General features: G+C 40.1%; 2 pseudogenes; one reads left to right on the top strand and one right to left on the bottom strand.

Annotated features, from left to right (window-relative positions):
- Positions 1 to 952: 952 nt before the first annotated feature.
- LOC150014967 (BUD13 homolog) lies at positions 953 to 14,596 on the bottom strand (annotated as a pseudogene).
- Positions 14,597 to 15,177: 581 nt separating this feature from the next.
- On the top strand, positions 15,178 to 17,115 carry LOC150014966 (BUD13 homolog pseudogene; annotated as a pseudogene).
- Positions 17,116 to 21,031: the final 3,916 nt, after the last annotated feature.

Here is a 21,031-nt window from a genome sequence, read left to right as displayed (position 1 = left end):
ATGTCGACTGTTGGTTGTCTCCCATGTGATATAACATTGATTGTTTTCAATTAATGTCTTGATTTGATTGCTATTAACTTCAACTGGTCTACCCAATCATGGACCATCATCTAGCAAGAAATCTCCAGCAAGAAACTTTGCAAACCAATTTAGACATGTTCAGTCAGTCACAGTACCTTCTCCATACAATGCACAAACCTTATTTTGCATTTCAGTTGCATTCTTCCCTTGAAATTAATCTAAATATGCCAAAAATGTTGCATATTTTCTTCCATTTTCAACTTTAAAATGCTACAAAAAAATTCATGAATTTTGATTTTTTTTTTTAATGCACACTGATATGACAGCTGTCACCATGCAATCTAACAATTTTTTTGGATGAAGTTAAAGAAAACTAAGTGCTATTTGAGCCATCTTACGAAAAACACCAAACTTTTTGGCCAACCCAATATCTCAACAGGAGTCATGTTAACTACATATTCAAGTTGTAGTATTTGAGAGCTTTGATTATAAACTCCAGAAAGTTGCCCTGAGAAAATTGTAATCCTCTAAAATGGCCACATACTTCAAATACCCAGCACTAACAATAGTGACAGGGTACTTCCCACAAGCATATCAAGGAGAAATCAGTCTCTGACTGAACTTAAAAAAAAAAAAAAAGTATATTAAAGAAACCTAACCAAGAGCAAACCCTGGGACACTGAGAAAACACTTTCTTCTGAAAGTCAGCAGCAACCACCTGCGTTGGCACATCTGATAACTTGCAGGTGCCTCAGTCCAAACATTAGGTCCCAGGTAGTCTTCTCAAATGCTAATGGTCAGAACAAGCATTCAACAAGTTGCTGGTCTCAGTGGGCCCTGATTATTAGCACCGACAACTGTTAACAGCTGGCTATCTGGCTGCCCTGTGTCCACTCCCAAATCCACAGCCACCCCCACAGCCTCAGAAAAGTTACATATACTCAGCACTCCACTTGTAGGCAAGTTCCTTCACGGTTTTCTTGTTGGCAGCCTGGCAAAGTGCTTCTGTTCAAACCCATTGGATCTGCCCACTTCATCCCAGCGATATCCAGGCTAGATATAGAACCTGTTGGGAGGAGGTGCTGGGGCACGGTAGCAAGATCTTTCTTATTCTCGTTCTCGTTGGCCTTATATTCTTGATAAAGTTGGCCCCGGGGTCCCCCTCTTTCTTGTTCTCTGGGCATCTGATTCAGATCTTCATCGATATAGAGGGCCAGAGGACTTTGCATTCCCTTCATTGCATCCTCCACATTTTGTTGCTGTTGCTGACTCTGGACAGTCCTTTTCCCCAGTGGGCGTACTGCTCGTCTCTGAGTTCTTCTCTGCTTTTCTCCTTTGCTCTAAACTTTCCAGTTTCAAGTTCCCTTTATGCCCAGAGTTTTCTCAAAATATGGTTTCAGCATATTAGAATTCAGCTTCAAATACTATGGCTCTTGGTCCCATTTCTTGGGTTCCTACTACTCTCACTGTATGTCAGTAACACCAACCCAGTTCTAGCCCCAGAATACACATGTGCAGCCTTCTTTCCCAGAGGCTGAGTCCTTCAAGCTGGAGACAGATTGGAGTCAGAAGATCTGGCCCTCTGCTTCCTCCTTAGTGGAGAGAGGTCAGAATCAGAGCTCTTGGGCCTAGGTGTAGTATGATACATGGAGGTGATATATCTGAATTAGAATCCTGTGCCCTGAACTTTGTTTATTCCACGGAAGAGAAAGAACTGAATCAGAGGCTTTCTGATTGTCACTTGAGTATGAAGAAGGTTCCAATGTGTGACTCTTGTCTTCTCAGTGAAGAGCTTGTAAGACATTTTCTGTGGCTGGGTGAAGAGCCTTTAGAATTAAATGCTATTTATTTCCAAAATGGAATTTCACTCTTTTTTTTTGTGGAGGAAAGAGGTCAGAGTCATATTCATATCTGATGTTTGGGAGTGAGGAATGAAAGGGTCCTGGCCCCTTTTAATGTGGAGAAGCTTAGCTAAAGGCACTTCTTGGGACTCTACTACTTTTGATTCTGAGCAGTGAATGAGGAACATGACAAGCCAAATTGGAAGTCATGATGGGCTCTCCTGAGCTGTTATGTGTGCATTGGATCAAGAGTCCTAGATTGAGAAAGGACACTCTTAAGGGCGTTCCCATGGGGAGGGAGATCTGAAGAATTGTGATGGGCCCTCAGAGGAGTTGGATCTGGTGTGCGATAAAGGACCATTTTAGGAGATACTCCTGAATGACAATAACGCTTCCTGTAATAGGAATTCAGTGAATCATGACAGGCCCTCCTAGAAGAAGAATCCAGACAGTCATGACAAAAATGTCTGTGTAAAGGTAAATTCTTATTGTGGCCTTCCAGAAGCTTCCATTTGACACAGGAACATAAAGTTTCCATTTGCTTTACTCCTCTGGTCACTCATCCACAAATTCAGCCACCACAGGCAAATCTCCATCTTTTTCTTCCTTTTCTGTTTTAGTGGTGGAGTCAGATGTCCAGCTCACATCCTCTTCCACAATCTGTGTTCCCTTGCCACCAGCACTGTCAGGCTTAGGCCACTGCTTGTGAGGATTGAGAATGGACTCAGAGCCTTCTGGACACTGGCATCTGCCCCAGACAAGTCACAGTGCAGATCCTTGGCCTTGCAGAGCATGGAACTGCTGCCATGGCACAGCATGGGTGGGACTACAGCTCTGACTGAACTTGATGTCAATACAGTCACTCTTGATTGGATGAAAGAATTTGAGAAGAATTCTGGTTAAAGCAACTTAAGGAAGTGTGTTGAACTGTCAGTTGGGTTTTGGAGTTTTGATAGAATGTACCTAAGCACAGGTCATGTGAGAAGGGAGATGAAATATAGTTTATAGAAATGAGGCTAGAGTATGGGAAGCAGTTTGACATCTTTCTTGGATGGCAAGACTTACACAACCTGAACACCCAGAGCATTGGCACCCATTTGAAAAGCTGTTTTCACTTTTAGGTAGTAAAATGCTTTCATCTCTTTTAGAACCTGGGGTCCACTTTCTTTTCATTGCAGTTGGCTCCAGCCTAGGAGCTAGTCATGGTGCCCTGAACATGCTGTAAACTAAATTCTGATCCTCAGGTTAGCGTTCTAGAACGTTTTCGGGAGTGGGGAGGCAGGCTTCACATATAAATCAAAAATCAAACCAATGCAATTACGGATTGGAATCAAATCAGAATGATTTGAGACTTAGTTATTTAATTCATGACACTAACAGTGATTATTGCTCTCAAAATGAAAATGTGTTGTAGATTTCAGTTGAAAAAGCTGTGTCCCAGAACTACTTATGAGCAAGTTAGCCACCAATAAAGCCTGCAACAGTGTGGCCAATATGATCAGAACTAGAAGGAAAGCAAAAATAGTTTTCATTTGAATGATAAAAGATAACCTAAGAGAAATTTGATTACTTGAAAGGGGCAAAGAAAAAGGCAGAAAGCAATGAGAATGATGCATTTTTAATGATTTTATAGCTAAGAACTTTATCAGGAAACACTATTTCTGTTCAGTTTAGTCAGTATGCCTGATAAAATTATTTGATTTAAGAAGCTGTCAACATGAATACCAACATCACAACTAAGAATGCATTTTTACTTGCTAGGATAACACCAGTTCTAAGATGGAAGCTGCTACATATCTGAGGTTGTTCATTCTATAAAATCCGCAGGTATTTAAGAGGGAGTCTCAGGGAATGTGCCAGTGGGAGAGGTAAAGCACTTTGGGTCACTGTACAAAGCACTAGAATGAACATAGGATCTCTTGATAAGTTACCAAGAAGCTTCGTTTTTACAGAAGTAGAACTTTCCATCTTAGAATTAAGCAGATTTTCTAAAGCAAACTGTTATTCCACATAGAATAAGGGCTTTTGCTGTAGAGACAGAGACATAGGATCCAGACAGCTTAAAACTGGGGCTCACCTAAGCATAAACAATCAACACCAGAATGAGCTCATCACAGCAAAAATGTTGTGCTCATGGACCCAATGAAACCAATGCTAAAATATTCAGTAGAAGATCTGGTTTCTCCTTCCATGTATTGTACAAGGTTGGTCCATAACAACATAGCTGTGTGGAGTAGGACCTCTTCTTCAAAAGGCATGGAATCAATCCATCGTACTACTACCTGCCTCTGAATTACCCTAACTTCAGTCAACTACCCAAGCAGATCTGGGTGGATGAGGGAGGGTTAGTATTTGCTTGCAAGGATCAAAGCAAAGGTCTAGGATACACAACACAGCTCTGTGTAATGTGCTGGGAGACTGAGCTTTTACTGGGTGACAGCTTAACTATATTCTCACCCTGACTGCATTCAACTCAGACACTCTGAGGGTAGCATTCCCTCATTGATGGGGGAATTGAAGAGGTGAAGTGACTTTGCCAAAGCCACATGAATAGATAAGTGTTAGGGTCAAATTTCAAGTCCTTTGACTTGAAAATTATTCATGTGAAAATCATTCACCTAGAGAGGGAAAAAATGTCCCATTTGTTTTTTTAAAACAGTTGATATGTTCCTTTTAAAATGGAACCGATTTTAATGCACCTTTAAAAAACTCTTTTCACTGTATTCTCAAACACTTCTCACTTTGAGTCTCACTACTCAAGTTCCTGTTGTTGACCTGAAGATATTTTTACTCAAGGAACCATGAGTTGCACACAAGTCATTTTATTTAAGTATATTTTATTGATTATATTGTTACAATAGTTCCAATCATTTTCCCTTTTGCTCCCTTCTGCCCAGCACCCCCCCTCCCCCAACAATCCCCCCCCCAAGTTCATGCCCATGGGTCATACATACAAGCTCTCCTGCCTCATACTTTCATATATTCTTCTTCTTCTTTTTTTAAAATAATTAATTATTTTAACAATAAAAAATAACAATCCCTCCCTCTCAGACTTAAGAGCCTTTATAATCTTATAAAGGACAATGGGCAAAGGTCTCGAGCTCCTCTAGCTGCTTCAAGCTGGACATGGTCATCGTCCTACCTACTCTTGGGTCCAGAAATCCCTACTAAGAGTGGGATGCACACAAGTCATTTTAGCTACATCCCAAGAGGAGCAGGCTTTGTGCTCATATTTAAATGCATTCTGCTTTATGCCATCATCTTTCCCACTTTTCCTGAGCATTTAGCTCCCCATGGGTCTGAGTTCTCTCCTGGAACTGTTCTAATTTCTTAATTCTGTGTCCTGTACTCTACAGTATTGCCAATACTATAAATGCAAACATGCTTAATGGAACCATGAGTAGATTTGCTGGTTTATAGGTGTTTTAACTGCAGCATCATAAAAATCTTTGGTGGGTTGTTGTGGGTTGTTATATATATGTTTATGGGTGTCTTAATGATATTTGAAGAACTTGGTTGGGACTTTGGACAGGCTGGGAATGCTTTGTTTTCCCACTTAACACATTCTGATACCTGCTATCCAAGTGTTCTCTATCCAACATGTTTTAGGAGATAAATATTTGATAAAAGATTAAAGTAAGCATGCATGGTTTCTCAGGTACAACTATACTAGAAGACATAATGAAGTAGTTGGATGCCTGCATCTGTACATAGAAACTCCAGGAGCTGACAACTACAAAAGGAGACCAATACAATTGCACTGAAGTGACCTCAGACACCCCTGTGGTAGTCTTTAATAAGATAATTTTTTTGAAGTGTATTTTTTGTTAATTTTATACCAAAAGCTAACTTGCCCCGAGATGCTGCTTTCTTGGAAAACTCAGAAATTATTAACCAGTACAATAGTTAATTTCCAAGTTTAGATTTTAAAGTTTTTTTTTTCATTTGCATGTAAGTTATGCACTGTGCTGGGCTGTTAATTACTAATTGAGATCCTGAGATTTAGCATCCTGCAGCTTTTGGAGTCCTGCCCACTGTCACCAGTGACAGACCCCAGTGGCTGACAACTAAAATCACCCCCATAAGTTTTCAAGACACCATGAGTGGAGAGTGTGACACTCTCCTTCCTGGAAGCTGTTGGATTGTACTATCTACCACCACTGAGATCTTAATTTCACAGCCCACAATTTGAGAAAGAACCACATTCGAGGGTCACAGCGGACAGACCGCTATGATGTCCCTCATTATCAACCTGGGGTCAAGATACATAGGGAATAACTCATTAAGTAACTAAAAAGCCTCTAGAGGCCAGTATGCTTCTGATATGAGTGTATAGAATAGTAAAGAAAAATGGCCTTGGAGTCAGACTGCATATGTTACATTTCCTTGCTCTGTTCCTCAACTTACTCATCTGTCAATTGGGTATGTTAATACCATCTAACACATGGGTTTGTGAGGATACCCTACAGTGCTTGACATAAAAAACCTGAATGTTATATCCTAAAGAGCAACACAAACAAACGAACTAAACAGGCAAAGACTAGAATAGTAGTCAGTAGGGGGGAGGGGGGAGGGAGAGAAGGGGGATAAGTAAGGGAAGGGTCTAGTCAAGGAGCGTGTATGAATGACTCATGGACATGGACAACGGGGAGGGATATGATTGTGGGAGAAGGGATGGGCTGGGAGCGGGGAGCAAGGGGGGAAAAATGGGACAACTGTAACTGAATAACCAAAAAATAAAATTAAAAAAAAACAAACCTGGATGTTACCTACTATTTAATTATTTGCTCTTTTCTAGGCTGGTGATACCAAGTTAGGTAATTTGTATATTAGAAAGAATGTTAGCCAATAACTGATAACAGGGAACTCAAGAACTTCCCCTGAAAAGAGGATTCATTTTTTAAGAATTAAGGTTTGTAGAACTCTTTTCAGAGTCCAGAATTGCATTCATCTAAAGTGAAATACATGTAGGTATATGCTCATTGCTTTAAGCATATTTTCTAGCTTGTCAGTTTCCTTGGTTTGTATTCCTGAGGCTCCATATTTCTAAACATTTACTTTGTTAGGATTAGACAATACTTTAGGTGTTTTTTTAAACTCTTGGTAGTCATAAAGAAAAACCTGAACATTTGCAGGTCTTTTCTATTACATTTAAGATAAGCTCATCATTGATCAAAACCAAGCTGAACTTCCAAAAGGTAAAGACATCTGTTTTACATTATCTTTTATGACTTGCAATATTTGACTGGTATTTCTATTGTGAAATAAATGTTTTTGGAAGAAATTATTGTGATCTTCTTCCCAGACCTATAAGAACACGAGTTGGGAACACTGTCAGTCCTAGGGGCACAATCTCCAAGTGAACAACTGATTAGTCAGCTGCTCTGTTCAGTTTTACATGAATAGCATGTCAGATGATGCCTCATATCCTATTAGGGGCCTTCCATTTCCATTTGGGGAGTTTCAAGAACTTGGAATCCTGAAATAATCAGCTTTTTGATCATGAACACAATAGGTAATATTTTCCATCCCTTCCATTGATGAGCCAAAAACTCAAGGTGCAAATGGGATTAAACCTTTAAGAGTCTTTCTGTTGCATTTCATGTAACTATTCCTTCTCCTGGCACCCAGAGGGAAGAGTTTGAACTGTAACAAAAGGAAACAAGGCTCTTGGCATTCAAGCCTCTCCAGCTTTTCAACCATCAATAGACTGTTTAGTATTCCCAGCATCATTTATCTCGCATCTTCATAAATTACCTCTTAATTTTGGCTTGTTAGTACCATTCACCCAAAACCAGATCAAATGGTAGCCTCTAAGAGGTCTTCTCAGCAATCAGTCAAAACAATAAAAAATAAACAAAAACCTAGTTAGAACTGAAGCCATTCTATCCTCTATGAACACAAGTGACAGGCAGGCTTGGCTTTTTCCTGACAAACCACTTTAAGTTACGTCTTCTATGAAGCCTTGTGCTTCACAGTAAATATATACAATATTTCTATAAGATATCAAACCTATCATTCCATGTAAGAACTGAACAAGTAAAGAACAACAGTTATAAAAAATGAGGTTGGGGGGAGCAGTAGGGGAAAAAATGAAACAACTATAATAGAAAAACAAAATTTTTAGTGGGGGAAAGAAAAGAAAAAAAGGTAAAATAAAAAATGAAAGCAAAATAAATGAGTTAGCAACTACGCCCCACCCCCCCACAAAAAATAAATAAATAAAAAACTTTACATGTAGGAAAGTGAACACATAATAGGAAAGTGAACAAAAGAAAATGTAAAGTATGAGGGTAAAGAAAAAAATGAGCTCTATAGTATGTGAATTATAGCTCAATAAATCTGTTATCGAAACAAAAGAACTGAATAAGTAGTAGCCAACATGATTAGATAAACACAAAACATGTTAAAAGTTTAACTCTACGCTTTGCTCTATTTGTGGAAATAACACTGAATATATTTATAAGGAGAAGAAAATAACCTATATTAGAAAAATTATTAGTTTTTTGGCTTTCAACTAGAAGACTACCAGTAATGTAAAAGTTTTGGGGGGAATTCTATCATAATGAAAACACGAAAAAAGAAATCAACATTTTCTATATTTCATTATCCATCATCCCCTAATTAATTCTTGTGCCCATGGAAGCATGACGCTGATATTCCCAAGAACCTGTAGCACAGTCAGTTCCCACCCTGAGAGCAATGGAGGGAAAACTGGGAGAACTGTACTAGAACAACAATAAAAAAAAAAGAAGAAAAAATTTTTTTTAAATGTTAAGTTCTTGCTGGCAAAAGATGAAAGACAAACAAACAGCAACAACAACAAAAGCCTGCAGCAGGAAATGCAGCTACTTGACAGTCTTCGGTGTTCCATTATGGCATTCAGTCAGAGGCCAGGCAGTCTGGGCTGCCAGAGCTAGCCTACATCTCTGACATAAAGCTCCTGAGATAGGCCCGCATTGTTCTAGGACTCTTGCCTCGCCTAGGCTTTCTCAGAACTGAGCTGTAGTCAGCTTTTCCCTACCCAATCCTGCTTCCATCTCTCCTTTCACAGGAGTCAAAAGTACACCAGTGTGTACCATGATTAGTGTGTACTCTTCGTTTCACACTGATTTTTATAAAAGCCTTTATTCATAATTGTCAAAGGAGAAACAAATGTTTGTTAGCTGATGAATAAATAAGGTATATTGGATTATTCAACAATAAAAAGGAATGAACTACTAATGAATGTTACGACGTGGACAACCTTCCAATACATACGAAGACAGAAGCAAAATACATGTGTTGTATGATCCCACTTTTGTGAAATGTCCAGAAAATGCAAATCTAGAGATAGAAATTAGATTAATAGTTGTTTCTGGAAGGAGATGGGAATGGGAATTGACTACTAATTGGCATGAGGGATATTCGGGAGTAATAATGTAACACTGGATTATGGTGATAAATGGAGCTCTGAATTCACTGAGTTGTATCCTTAAAACGGGGTGAGTTTTATGGTACAGGTTATAGTATAATAAAAATTGTTAAGGCAATATGAGGTAAGAGCAAGTCCTAGCAGGAGAATCACAATGCAGGTCTCTGGGGGTGTAGGGGAAAGGTCCATGCTACCCACAGTAGAGAACTGTATGTCTTTCAAGAAGCAGCTACTAGCATTCTGCTGAATAAAGTTCAAAACATTGACCAGAGGGATCCAAGTGACCATGAGTCTGGAACCGCCCACCAAAAGCTTGATTCCGTAAGACTTGTTAAGTTTATAAGTGTAGATGGATCAACAACAGTACAGCCAGGAACAAAGCCAAGTAGAACCAGAGATCACATCCTGCCTTAGCAGGTAGCTCAAACACCCAGGTCACCTACTAGAGTTGCATCAACGTCTCTCCCACAATATAGAGATGACTGTGTTGTGTGGGGAAGTGTCTTGTGCAGATCAGCAGAAGAAAAACTCTGAGCTTGGTTTACAGATGGGTTGGCTCAGTATATGGATATGTTGAAAGTTTAGCTAGTATCGGGGTGGCCTTGATAGACAAAATGACAACAGAAATCATCTGAATGGGCAGAGATACAAGAAATGCATGTGATCATCCACACATGCATTCTTTGTGAAGAGAAATAGCTCAAGGTGACAATATGTGGAGATTCCTGAGTGGTTGCCAGTGGCCTGGCTCTGTTATGAGGCCTGAGAAGAAAAGACCTGGGAGATCAGCAACAAGGTGTTCTGGCATAAAGGTACATGATGCACATATTGCCATGTGAAGATTTTTGCATCACATGTTCATGCCCATCAGAGAGCACTTATCATGGAAGAGGACTTAATAATCAAGTAGACAAAATGAGTCAGCCAGCTGACACTAGGTATCCTTTGTTACCGGCCACCTAGAACTGGCACAATGGGGAACTGAAAGATGTGGCCATGACAGAGATGGAGGCTACACATGGGCACAACAGCATGGTCCCACCTTATCGTTATGTATGTCTTTGAATATTCAACTTGACAGCAGCAAAGACCCACACTGATCTCAAATATGGCTATATTCCTTGAGGAAACCAATTGTCCATTTGAGGGAAAGTTAACCCAATTGGGCCCATCCTGCAAAATTCAGTGGTTCATCTTCTCAGAAGGTTGGATACATGGGGAGCCAGGTAATCCACATGAATGACTCTTGGTAACTATACGGAGCTGCTGTAGCTGTCAGCTACCCCCACTTAAGACTGTGTCTAGTATCCTGGCCGGGTAGCTCAGTTGGTTAGAACATCATCCTGGTATACCACAGTTGTGGGTTAGATCCCTGGACAAGGTACCTACAAGAATTAACCAATGAATGCATGAATAAGTGGAACAACAAATCAAAATTTTTTCTCTCCCCTCCTCTCTCTCTAAAGCTTTAAAAAAAAAAAAAAAAAAAACATACTTACCAAGAGATTAGCTTCTTCAGGAATGAAGGTCTGGGTCACACTACCAGATAAGCCAAGACCCGAGGATGAGAGAAGTTTTGAGTGGATAATGAAGAAAGGAAACAGGGAGTATTAAATTGGTGCCCTGATGTCACCTGCTGTGAAGAGAGCTGTAGTTTATCCTGCTCCCCTTTCCTATGTTTCTCCTTAGTAAGAGGTAGCCACAGGAGTGATGGAGGAACCACTCCTTGAGCATGGAGAAATGGATTTGTGCAGCTGCTGTTTAAGCTGAGTTTCTTATAGATTACTTACTGTTGAGAATTGTTTTTTGATCCACTTCAATAGTCTTTTATTTGGTGCATTTAGACCCTTGACATTAAAGTGATTGATAGAAAACAGTAACAAATATTAATGCCATTATATTAGTTGCCTTTGTTCTTTCATTTTTTTGTATGCCACTCTACTTTCACTGGTTGCAGTTAGTCTTTATTATTGCACTTTAATTCTTAGTATGTCAATAATTTTTGTTTTAATGATTGCTCCTAAGATTGCAGTATACATTTACAACTAGTCCATTCTTTTAAAGAACACCGTATCACTTCCTGCATAGAACAATTACCTTGTAATAGTGCATTCCTCATTCATCCCCCTCATACTTTCCATCATTCATTTTATTTATTCATAAACTAGAGTTGCCAAATACATTATTTGGAACAATCTGTTATCTATCAGATCAATTAGTAGATGTTTCATTCCTTCTCTCATGCTCTTTTCTAATGTATATCTGAGTTTCTGACCTGTATCAGTTTCCCTTTCTGAAAATTGTTTTAACGTTTCTTGCAAGGCAAATCTACTGGCTACAAATTCTCAATTTGCTTTTCTAAGAAAGCCTTTCTCTCCCCAACTTTTGAAGGATAATTTTCACTGGATAAAGAATTTTTCCCCTCCTTTAACTGTTTCGTTCCACTCTTGTCTGTATGGTCTCTGAAAAACATCCCACTGTAATTTTTATTCTTGCTCTGTTATCAAGGTATATATATTTTTTCCTCCTGGCCTCTTTTTGGCTCAATATTTTATACAGTTTGACTATATATGTAGATGAATGGGGTTTTTTTTTTTTTTCCCTTGGTTTTTTGTTTGATCTAAGCTTCCTGGATCTGTGTTTTGGTGTTTATCATGAATTCTCAGTCATTGTTGCTTCAAATAATTTTTCTGTTTTTCATTTTTCTGTTATTTCTATTACATGTTACACTATTTGTAACAGTCCTGAAGGTTAGATATTCTGGTCTTTTTCATTTTTTCTCTTGAATTTTAGTTTTAGACGTTCCTATTGACATTTCAAGCTTACTGATTCTTGGTCCTCTCCAGTCTATTGATGAGCCCAAAGGCACTTTGTTTCTCTTGGTTTGATTTCTAGCATTTCCTTTTGATTCTTAAAGTTTCCATCTCTGTCCACATTATCCATTTGTCTGTTTGTGTGTGTCTACCTCTTGGAGCCTTTAGACTATCCATCAGTTGCTTTTAAATTACCAGTCTTAATTCCAAAATCTTTGTCACATCTGAATCCAGTTCTAATGATTGTTCTTTCTTAAAACTATTTTTTAGTATACCTTAAATTTATTTGTTGAAACTGGACATTGTGAACTGGGTAAAAGGAGCTGAGGTAACAGGCCTTTAGTGTGAAGTTGTATGCTTATTTGGCTAGGTTTAAGCTATGTTTACTATAATGGTATGTTTCAGAGGCTAAACTTCCCTCCGATATTTTCCTTGATTTTCATCTTCCTGTTGTCTTTGGGGTTTCCTAGAAACTTTGGTAATGTCTGAGCCAGATTTTTTCAGTTGTGTTGCCTTTCTATTACATCAGGAAACCTAGTGATGTAGTGCTGAGATGTGAGGGAAGGAAAAGCTTTTCTGTAATCTCATAGTCCAACAATGAAGTCTTGGGCTGTTAGTGAGCCTGTGACCTTGGGAGGTGATCTTCAAAAGTGCTTTTCTGTTTATTTCTTCTCTTCATGTGAGACAAACAGTAAGAAGGAACTGGAGTTGGCTATTTCTCTTCCTCCCACATGAAATGATAAAGGTGGTTGAAGTTGCATATTTCCTTTTCCATTAGTTGGTTAGGTAACTGATAAAAATCGTTTCTCTTGAGGGCAAGCCTTGTTAAGAACAAAATACTCTGGGGCGGGGGGGAACCTCTGGAATGTTTCAAAATGCTTATTTTTCCTCTCCTGCTGGGAGCAAGAAGGGACTTTTCTCCTGTTTTCATTGGGAGAATCTCCTAAGGTCTCCTGGGGGGTAAAACTCAAGTGTGGGACCCTCCAAAACCAAGCCCCATGGAGTTCTTAAATTCTCAAACTAGTCTACACTGAGCATCCAGCAACCATCAGTTAGTTTTCCTACTTAGATACCAGACCTGTGAAGGTTTCGGTCACTGAGTTTCTACTCTGGTAAAGTTGTTATTGTCAGGATCTGCCTGTCTCTTTAACTTTAGAAGCAGTTAAGTGGGAAAAATGGAAAAAACAACCAATTCACCCTGTGACCTTAATTTTATGATGGATTATAGAAGAGTTGGACTTCCCATTTGCTTAGCTTTATTCCTGGTTGTGTGCATGGGAGTGAATACTCCTACACTCATACACTCATGACATGACAAACCCCACACCAGAAGTCCTTACTACCCAAACATTTACGGACATCTCTATTCAGGAACAAGTGCAACTCATCCACAAGAATCAGGATTTATTATAGGTAGGTTTTGTTTTTAACTCACTTCATCAAAATGATGAGTTAAGGAAACAAAGTTCCTCCCCATGCACCCCCAATGCAAGAATAGCTTCTTTTAATGCATGAAACCAGATGAACTTGAAGTTCAACAACAAATTTCTGGAAACTTTGAACACTGACTTTTGTTTTGGGACAGACACCTTTCCTCTTAGGATAGGATACTATTTCTTGGTTAGAAAAATATTTTTCTTCATACCTCAAGAGACTTAAGTTATAACCAAAAAAAAAATAAAAAATAAAAAAGTCCAGTAACACTGGCCATATTTGTGGCTTTTCAAGGGGAATAAAACAATTACATGGCATTTGACAGTAAGTTGCCAAATGCATTCTCTGCAAGGTCTCGAGTTAGCATAGGTAAATTGTGTTTAGTCATCTGTAGAAAAATTAGTCTCCCATGATTCTCTGATGCACAGAAGCATGATCCAACAGCTGCTGGTCCGATGGGTGGAGGAAGAAAGGGGGAGAAAGCAGTTAATTATTTGGCCTGGGGTTCAAGTTTAGACATTGGAATGACCTTACCATATTTGCTGTCAGGTGAAGCATTGAATTAAAACTTTTTTCTATAGAATACTTCAAACAAAGGGAGCCCAAATCATGTGAGAAATGTTGGGTGTATATCCTGTTACAATCTTTCATTTCTATCAGTAGGGAAAACAGCTAAAGCTAGAATAGACCTTGTCCTCAAACTTCAATGGGCCTACCACTCAACTACTAAGGAAATACAGTAGTGGGGAGGGTTTCTTGAGTTGCTTTCCCAGATTCAGCTCTGTAGGGAAGCTTAGACAAGTATGCGGGAGCAGTGGTAGCCAACGAGGTGCTACAGGTTCTGGAGCATGGTGACAAGCTTTGCTTGTTTGAGGCAGTTACTAGGCTCCCTATTCACACTGATCACATTACCTTATAGATCTGTTTTGCCCATTTGGGCCATATATGCCCTCTTCAAGTATCAGCATTACAAGTTCTAGCGGTAACCCATAAATATTTGGGTATTTTTCTCTGCCACATCCACTTTTATGTGTTAGAAGGTCAAAGTTACTAAACTTAACAGAAACAGCCATTTTGAGTCTCTGATACAGAGTAGCAAAAAGGCAAGAAGTTCCTTTCCATCATAGATTTCCATCGCTTGTTTAGTAGATACTGTCATATTACAGATGTACCTGACATGGATAGTTGATCTACGTAGATCCAAAACAACTCCCAAAGTGGTTGTTTTCTCATTTTACAGATGAAACTGAGTTCGATATTAACCCACCAGACTCACATAGTACTTGGAGTTGTACTGAGATTCAACTTCAAACACGTAGCATTATCATAGCCCTAGCCTTCAGAGACCGCAGAAAGGCTGACAAAGAAGCCACATTGGAAATAGATGCCAAAATGTGAGAATGCCAGGAAGAATGGACAAAAAGAGCTTCAAAAGCAGAGGCAGAAACTTAACCTGAACACAGGATTTAGTTTATGACTAGTTTAGGGCAACATGGCTGTCTCAGTCTAGAGCCAACTGCAATGAAAATAAGACAGACCCCAGGTTCTAGGAATAGTTGAAAGCATTTTATTACCTAAAGGCAAAGACAGCTTTTCAAATGAATGCCAATATTCTAGTAGTTCAGGTTGTATAAGTCTTTTCCTTCTAAGAAAGATGTCAAATTGCTCTGCATACACTAGCCTCATTCCCATAAAATATATTCCATCTCATTCCCCACCTGACCTGTACCCAGGTAAATTCTATCCAAACTCCAGAACTCAACTGACAGCTCAACACTTCCCTATGCTGCTTTAACTACAACTCTTCTCAAATCCTTTCATGCAATCAAGAGCTACTGTAATGAGAGCAAGTTCAGTCAGAGCCATTGCCCCACCCATGCTGCACCATGGCAGCAGTACCATGCTCTTCAAGGCCAAGTACCTGAAGCATTATTATCGAGGGGTAGAGGCCAGGTCCCAGGGGCTCTGAGTTCATTCACAGGCCTCACAAAAAGCAGCCTAAGCCTGGTGGTGCCAGTGGCAAGGGAAGGGAATGCAGATTGTGGGTGAGGATATGAGGTCAGGATGTGAACTGCACCTCTGCTTCCACCACTAACCCAGAAAAGGAGGAAGAGAAAGATGATGGAGGTGTGCCTGTGGTGGGTGAATGTGGATGTGCAGGAAAGGTAAAGCAGATAGAAAACATTTGTTCCCATGCCAAATGGAAACTTCTAGGAGGCCACACTTAGGATCTGATACCTTCACATAAGGCATTTTCATCATGACACTCCAGATTTGTCTCCTCCTAAGAGGATCTGTCGTGACACCCAGATCCTTCTTACCCCTAGGAGGGTCCATCATGATACCCCAGATCCAACTCTTTCTAGGAGGGCCCATCACAGTTCCTCGGATGGGTCTCTTTCCCCATAGAAAAGCCTGTAACAGCTCCCTTGAAAACATCTCAACCTAGGAAGACTCTTGACTCCTTGGACGCATTGCATCTTAGTGGCTTGTCATGTTCCTCATTCACTGTCATAGCCCTAAGAGCAGTAGAGCCCCAGGAACTGCCTCTCACAAAATTTCTCCACATTGGAAGGGGACAGGACCCTCTCATCCTTCACTGCCGAACAACAGAAAATAATGAATGACTCTGACCTCTCTCCTCCACAAAAAAGCAAGTGAAATTCCATTTTGGAAATAAACATCATGATTCTAAAGGCTCTCCAACTAGCCATAGAAAATTTCTTACAAGCTCTTCATTGAGAAGACAAGAGTCACACATTGGAACCTTCTTCATACTCAAGTGACAATCAGAAATCCTCTGATTCAGCTCTTTCTCCTCCGTGGAATAAACAAAGTTCAGGGCACAGGATTCTAATTCAGATATGTCACCTCCATGTATCATACTACACCTAGGCCCAAGAGCTCTGATTCTGACCTCTCTCCACTAAGGAGGAAGCAGAGGGCCAGATCTTCTGACTCCAATCTGTCTCCAGCTTGAAGGACTCAGCCTCTGGGAAAGAAGGCTGCACATGTGTATTCTGGGGCTAGAACTGGGTTGGTGTTACTGACATACAGTGAGAGTAGCAGGAACCCAAGAAATGGGACCAAGAGCCATAGTATTTGAAGCTGAATTCTAATATGCTGAAACCATATTTTGAGAAAACTCTGGGCATAAAGGGAACTTGAAACTGGAAAGTTTAGAGCAAAGGAGAAAAGCAGAGAAGAACTCAGAGACGAGCAGTACGCCCACTGGGGAAAAGGACTGTCCAGAGTCAGCAACAGCAACAAAATGTGGAGGATGCAATGAAGGGAATGCAAAGTCCTCTGGCCCTCTATATCGATGAAGATCTGAATCAGATGCCCAGAGAACAAGAAAGAGGGGGACCCCGGGGCCAACTTTATCAAGAATATAAGGCCAACGAGAACGAGAATAAGAAAGATCTTGATACCGTGCCCTAGCACCTCCTCCCAACAGGTTCTATATCTAGCCTGGATATCGCTGGGATGAAGTGGGCAGATCCAGTGGGTTTGAACAGAAGCACTTTGCCAGGCTGCCAACAAGAAAACCGTGAAGGAACTTGCCTACAAGTGGAGTGCTGAGTATATGTAACTTTTCTGAGGCTGTGGGGGTGGCTGTGGATTTGGGAGTGGACACAGGGCAGCCAGATAGCCAGCTGTTAACAGTTGTCGGTGCTAATAATCAGGGCCCACCCAGGCCAGCAACTTGTTGAATGCTTGTTCTGACCATTAGCATTTGAGAAGACTATCTGGGACCTAATGTTTGGACTGAGGCACCTGCAAGTTATCAGATGTGCCAACGCAGGTGGTTGCTGCTGACTTTCAGAAGAAAGTGTTTTCTCAGTGTCCCAGGGTTTGCTCTTGGTTAGGTTTCTTTAATATATATATATATATATATATTTAAAGTTCGATCAGGGACTGATTTCTCCTTGATATGCTTATGGGAAGTACCCTGTCACTATTGTTAGTGCTGGGTATTTGAAGTATGTGGCCATTTTAGAGGATTACAATTTTCTCAGGACTACTTTCTAAAGTCTACAATCAAAGTTTTCAAATATTGCTACTTGAATATTTAGTTAACAAGACCCTTGTTAAGATAAATTAACCCAAAATAATTTTTTCCACCAAAATCCTTTTAAGTTTGTCACCCCTCCTCCTCCACCAGCTAAAGAGGTTCCCTTGCTGTGACTACAGCCCTGATGTCTCTTATTTGCCAAATAATCACCTCTGAACAATCATCTGTTCATCTTAAAAATCTTTATATGGGTGATAAGAAAAATGAGTCAGATTTCCACGGAGGTCTATAAACTTGTTATAAGTCTTATAACACCTCATGTCATGAGAATCAATTCAGTCCTTCTTAAATGGTTTTACCAGCTGGTCGCCCTAACTCTGCTTGGCAGAAATAAGTCACTGGATTGGAAACACTCTTGGCCATCGGCTATGGAAACTTGAGTCTCTGCAAAGTGGGGAACCAGAGTCAAGGAGGGAAGGTTAACTTCTTAAGGGCTTTCTCACACTGGCTATCAGGACTACTTGGAAGACTTTATCCATTTAACTGATGCTCATCTGTCTTGATTTGAGATTCCTAAACTACATTTTTCACTCAGATTAGGGAAACTGTCGCCACAAGATTACCGACTGTGGGCTGCTCAACTCAGAATGTTTGAGTTAGGCTTCTGCAACTGCCTAGAGTCCCAGCTGAAGATGACATCACTTCACATCCTCCCACTGAAGGAGTAAGTAGGGTGCTGCACCATCGTGCTAGCCCCAAAGGTCCTTTTAGTGTTTTCAGCTGAACCACAACTTAAGCATCCCAACTTCAGGTACTTGATTATAAAACAAAACTGTTGAGGTGCCTAACCTTTTAAGATCTGAGCAAGAGGGTAAAGGAGTGGCCTAATGCTGGGCAAGTTGGAAAGCATTTGCTCAACCTCTGCTTAACATTTTTGGAAGCAGCCTTATGTGGCTGCTACCAGATGAACATGCCAGCATCAGAGGTTTGTTTGTTGAATGACTTGTTCAGTAGACTCCACGCGGGCATTAAGGCTTGCCTTGAACTTAGAACACCCAAAATTAATCCACCTTCAGTCATTTTACCACACCACATGATATCTAGATATTATTTCACATCCACTCAGTAATTTCAGTTCCTGTTTTTATGTAGCCCATTAAATGAAAGAGTAATCACTTTATAAATGTGTAGCCACTCAATCTCCACTTGTTTAGCTTAGTGTTCAACTAATGATTGAACAGAGACTTCCTTAATTGCTCTTGTTGACATAAGAAATGTCCTAACCTGTTGAGAAATTTTGAGTTTGTTTAAACTAAAACAAGATTTCAATGCTTCGGAGAAGAATAATTTTGCAGTTTCTTTTATGCATTTGAATTTGAGGAACTATAAATATTACAGAAAGGTGGGAAAAACAAGGAACAGATTACACTACAGGATAGTTAACCAGATTATGTGCTTTCTTGAGGGTGGCTGCTTCCAGCGAATCTGAAAGACAGGATTGCTCTGACATTTCAAAGGTGTGTTAACCTAGTTGCACAAGAACAATGAACAGGTCTTGCTTAAGGCAAAAATAAATCTTTTCCTACAGTTATAGGCCTGGGGTGTGACTACCCACCAGGACCTGCCCAATTAGGAATTTGTGGTCAGATCACCCTGAGCAGTTACTTTACAAAGGAGCTGCTTTTCATCCCCACTTTGAACCACTAAATCTCCTGACCTCTGCTGGGGACGTGCGGTATGCTTTGAGACATGCCTTCAATGCTCCGGTGGGCAGTTTGCCACTTTACCTCAGCTTTTCAAATAGGAAAAGTTGGTGTTCATGCTGCTTGTCACTACCAGAACCAATACATATAGACAAGAATTGAATCTTTATGGGTGCTTTATTCAGATGCCAGCAATCTGAGAAGAAGATGGGTTATGTACCCTCAAACTGTTTTTTAACATCTCATCTCAAGACAACCTTTTGATAAGAAAAAGAAAAGGGTAGGTAAGGGTTTTGGGAAAGGTTAATCAGATAAGAACAGTCTGACTGTGATTTCCCTAGCTTTTCTTTATCTACTGACCAACATTTTTTTATTTGCATCATATAACTCCCTCCTGGGGACACAAAGGCTCAGATACCACCTGGATCATCATCGATTGCTCACAGACCCTTGGGGCACAAAGGTTGAATTACTTGTTGACCTCCTGGAGTTCCATAGGTCATGCATTCCAATTCTTGGAATAGCAGATTTCCACATGCATTAACCACTTAAGTCTATCAACTGTAACTATAGCTAAAATCTTTAACTCTTGACTTTTCCTATGACTTTCATACCTACTGATACAAAGCCTCAAGATCAGGCAGAGGCACATGAGGTTCTCAGACCTTCTCGGATCTTTTCTGAGCATTCACACAGCTCTGGGAGTGTGCACAACTACGATGTGTGTAGCCTACTTGGTTTCCAAGAATATGCTGGAGCTTTTCCAAAACGCTATGGACATATCATTCCCCAGCTTTTCCTCCTAAGTTTGTTGGTCAGCTTTCTGTTTACACCAAGTCTTTACACTTCAGGCTACATGTATTAAATGATTGCTGCTGATCGTTCTTGACAAATGCCTAGTGGAAAGTTTAAAAAGAGTAAGCTCTGAGTCAAGTCAAATAAAGACAATGTCTCTGACTGAAAATTTTCAGGGAATTGCCAGACAAGCCAAATTAGACTACTCACTGGAAATACAGATGGAAGGGAAGCACCAATTTCATTTTGACCCTCTAGGATAATTTATTTTTTTCATGGCTAACATGATTATGAAGCTGTTGGTTTTCAAAGCTATCATGGATTGAGGCAGGGAGGATGGTAGACATGGGAATAGGGCAAGTTAAAGCACCACAGATGTTTCTCTTACCAAGATTCAGTTTTTCTTAAATAAACTCTTCTTAAAATTGTTGTAAGCCTCTGGCTAATTACCAGGGTTCAAAAAAGTTCGTTTTGATAAGTTTATGCTAGTATTCTTGTTACTGATGGGGGACTCAATGTTGGAAAATTTTAGTTTCAGGTAACAGCTAATAAGCTGAGTAATCAATGTATGTAAAAAGCTATTTCAGGAACTGGAGGTTATGACCCACTTTGACTCCAGGTAACCATAAGCACTTCCACCTTTGTGCCTCAGGAGGACCGCAAGCAATCAGGATGGTATCTGAGCCATTGTACTCCAGGGTGACCACTGCCCAGGACACAGATAAAAGGATGCTGTAGCTTTTATCCAATTCTATTTCCATGAATTTCAAACCCCCTACCTACTATTCTCCTTATAAAAAAGGTCCATTTATAATGGAACTTAGGACAGTCTGTTAGAGTACAAACCCACTGTCTTCTCAGATCGCTGATCATCTGAGTAAAATGCCCATAAAGATTCAATCCCTGTCTCTGTTTATTGGGTCTGGGAGATGACAGGCAGCGCGGACACCGGCTTTTCCGGTTTCATTACCTGCTGTGAAAATGTGGGTTTTCAG

The sequence above is a fragment of the Furipterus horrens genome, unplaced genomic scaffold, assembly GCF_987537825.1.
Source record: "Furipterus horrens unplaced genomic scaffold, mFurHor1.1.pri manual_scaffold_3, whole genome shotgun sequence".
NCBI lineage: Eukaryota > Metazoa > Chordata > Mammalia > Chiroptera > Furipteridae > Furipterus > Furipterus horrens.
The sequence above is the reverse complement of the archived record's forward strand: the minus strand, read 5'-3'. Positions and strand labels throughout refer to the sequence as shown.